The sequence below is a fragment of the Dendrobates tinctorius genome, unplaced genomic scaffold (assembly GCF_039654945.1).
Source record: "Dendrobates tinctorius isolate UK_male_01 unplaced genomic scaffold, ASM3965494v1 ptg000211l, whole genome shotgun sequence".
Taxonomy (NCBI): Eukaryota; Metazoa; Chordata; class Amphibia; order Anura; family Dendrobatidae; genus Dendrobates; species Dendrobates tinctorius.
In genome coordinates this window covers 3,827,952-3,831,591 of record NW_027361878.1, presented here as the reverse complement: position 1 = coordinate 3,831,591, position 3,640 = coordinate 3,827,952, and positions in this window count along the sequence as shown.

Genomic DNA, 3,640 nt, shown 5'->3' with positions numbered 1-3,640 from the left:
CCCGGTGAGTATAATATAACTCGTTTTTCTTATCTTTCAGGTTACATTGGGGGCTTATCTACAGCATTACAGAATGCTGTAGATAAGCCCATGATGGCGGTGGCTGCATCTTATATGTGAAAAAATAGGTGACAGATTCCCTTCAAGTAGTTTCCTACTCCATTGCTCACAGTAGTGATATAATTAAACAATCAATTGAAAACAAAACTGCATAAAACAGATAGAACAAAACATGGTATACTGTACTTCTTCAGTATGATGTATTAACCATCTCTGCTACATATAATTGGCATAGACAGATAAAATGTATTACTTATTAGTTTTTTAACTAAATGCTGAGAGATAAAAAAAAGCTATTTGTAGTATATTAGATTTTTGATGATACAAGAGCAATGAATGAATTGAAATATTTTGCAGCAGAGTACTCATTTTTTTTAATAATATAACATGAGTTGAGACCAGTAGGTGCTCGTGTATTTCATTGAAAAATCCACCATGCTTCTCTATTTTTGAGGATCTGTTCCATGTCTCCTCCTTTTTTAAGGTTTTTTTGATGTGTCTGATGGCATAGATTTTTAATGATGATGCATTATTTTTGTGACAGTTAATAAAATGTTTGGATGCCTGTGACATGGTCCTAAGACTGTTACTGTGTTCAATGTCATAAAAAATGTTCGTGAAATTGGGTTTTTAGCTGTCTAGTGGTGCAACCTAGGACTCTGATTCTGATGCTTTACAGGCTTAAAAAAACCTCTTATTACGAAAAAACAAACCCAGAATGCTGCCAAAAATTGCAACAGATGGAGAGGTAAAAAATATCAGAGCTCACAGAGACACACCCAAATACCATCTGAGTAATCATAGGTGAATAACAATGATGTCGTCAACTTTTCATCCTTTCCCCTAAATCAGAAAAAAATCAAACTACTATCATTGGCAATGAACTTTGTCCCATCCTGTGAATTTGACTGAAAATAGAGAAGCATGATGGATTTTTAAATTAAATACACGAGTACCTGCTGAACTCACCATATGCAAGGATATCATGTTATATTATTAAATAAAAATTATTACTATACTGCAAAATACAGTATTTCTATCTATTCATTGCTCTTTTAACCCATCAAAAATTTAATATCTTAAGAATAGCTATTTATATATTTCAGTATTTAGTCAATATGCAAATTGCCTCTTCAGAGAGAAAGAGGACTAGAACTCTATAGCGCCACCTGTTGGAAGCAGCGATCCTACTAGTCACTATCGACCCTTTAACGAGTTTTGCAATATGACTTAGGATAAAAGCCAAATCAGAATCTCAATTTGCAGACACGGTGTTTCGGGTTATTGGCCCTCGTCAGTGCAAAGTACAGGTGGCGCGATAGAGTTCAAGTCCTCTTTCACTCTGAAGAGGCAATTTGCATATTAAATTTCCCAGAGGAGCATTGCACAGCGAATGAGCCTCCTTATCTTGACAAGCCAGAGCCGGTATATCACTCTCCACAAGGAGAAACCTTACCACTTAGACCTCAGTGTTTAGTAAAAAAACTAATACGTAATACATTTTATCTGCCTATTATTATTTATTATAGCACCATTTATTCCATGGTGCTTTACATGTGAGGAGGGGTATACATAATAAAAAACAAAGTACAGTAATCTTAAATGTTACAAGTCACAACTGGTACAGGAGGAGAGAGGACCCTGCCCACGACGGCTCAAAATCTACAAGAGATGGGTGAGGATATGAGGGTAAAGCTAGTCGTGCAGTGGTTTGATTGATCGGTGGTTACTGTAGGTTGTAGGCTTGTCAGAAGAGGTAGGTCTTCAGGTTCTTTTTTAAGGTTTCCGTAGTAGGTAGAGTCTGATATGTTGTGGTGGAGAGTTCCAGAGTAGGGGGGATGCGCGGGAGAAATCTTGTATCCAATTGTGGGAAGAGGAGATAAGAGCGGAGTGTAGAAGGAGATCTTGTGAGGATCAGAGGTTGCATGCAGGTAAGTACAGGGAGACTAGGTCACATAGGTCACAGATGTATGTAGGACATAGTTGTGGATGGCTTTGTATGCCATGGTTAGGGTTTTAGACTGGAGCCTTTGGGTAATGAAGAGCCAGTGATAGATGGTGCGGAGAGCCTGGGGGATAGTGGGGGACTGGTGGATTAGTCGAGCAGCAGATTTTAGAATAGATTGGAGGGGTGCGAGAGTGTTAGAAGGGAAGTCACAGAGTAGGAGGTTGCTGTAGTCAAGGCGGAAGATGATGAGAACATGGATTAGGGTTTTTGCAGATTTTTGGTTGAGAAATGTACGGATTTTGGAAATATTTTTGAGTTGAAGTCGGCAGGAAGTGGAAAGGGCTCGGATTTTTGGTTTGAAGGAGTGATCAGGGTTAAGGATTACTCCGAGGCAGTAAGCTTGTGGGACTGGGGAGAGTGAGCAGCCATTTACTTTAATGGATAGGTATGATGGAGGTGTCGAGTGAGATGGGGGAAAGATGATTAATTCTGTTTTGTCCATATTAAGTTTTAGAAATCAAGCGGAGAAGAAGGATGAAATATTGGAGAGACATTGTGGGATTCTGGTTAGTAGGGAGGTGATATCTGGTCCAGACAGGTAGATCTGTGTGTTATCAGCATAGAGGTGATACTGAAAGCCGTGAGATTCTATGAGCTGTCCCAGGCCAAAGGTGTAAATAGAGAAAATCAGGGTCCCTAGGACTGACCCTTGTGAGACTCTGACAGTTGGGAATGAGTTGAGGAGATGTGCGAGTGGGAGACGCTGAATGTCTGGTCTGTTAGGTATGACAAGATCCAAGACAAGGCCAAGTCTGTGATGCCAAGAGATGAGAGGGTCTGTAGTAATAGGGAATGGTCCACTGTGTCGAATGCAGAGGACAGGTCCAGAAGGAGGAAGAATGAGTAGTGTCACTTGGCTTTGGCAGTTAATAGGTTATTGGTGACTTTAGTTAGGGCAGTTTCAATGGAGTGATGCCGCCAGAAGCCAGAATGTAAGTGGTCGAAGAGTGAGCCAGAAGAGTGGTGAGAAGACAGTTTAAGATGAACGTGTTGTTCCAGTAGTTTGAAACATAGGGAGAAGTGATATGGGGCAATAGCTAGATAAAGAGGATGGGTCAAGAGAGGGCTTTTTGAGGATGGGTGTGATTGAGGCTTGATTGAAGCATGAGGGGAAAACACCAGTTGTTAGTGCCTATGCCAATATGTACCAGAAATGGTTAATTTATCACACAGAAGAACTATGTGATGTTTTGTACTATCTGTTTTTTTCAACTTTATTTGTTTTTGTTTTTTTAATTATACCACTACTGTGTGCACTAAAATTGGAAACTACTTAAGCGCAACAGCGTGGAACACCAGACATGATGACTGAGCGAGCTCTTAGCAACACAAACAGGTAGATGTTCTCAATTTAACATGTCAACAGTTTGTATGGACAACTAATAAAAGATTTCCTTGTCCGTGAAGCTGGACTATCTCTTTTCTTCCTCTAAATTTTTCAGCATAGAGTTCACACTGAAAACCCTTCATAAGTAAAGCCTTTCTATGTTCACTATCAGGTTGGGGCATTGCTACAATATTCATCAAAGAAGCAGAACAATGAATAAGATGACAGAGCTTGATTTATCTCTT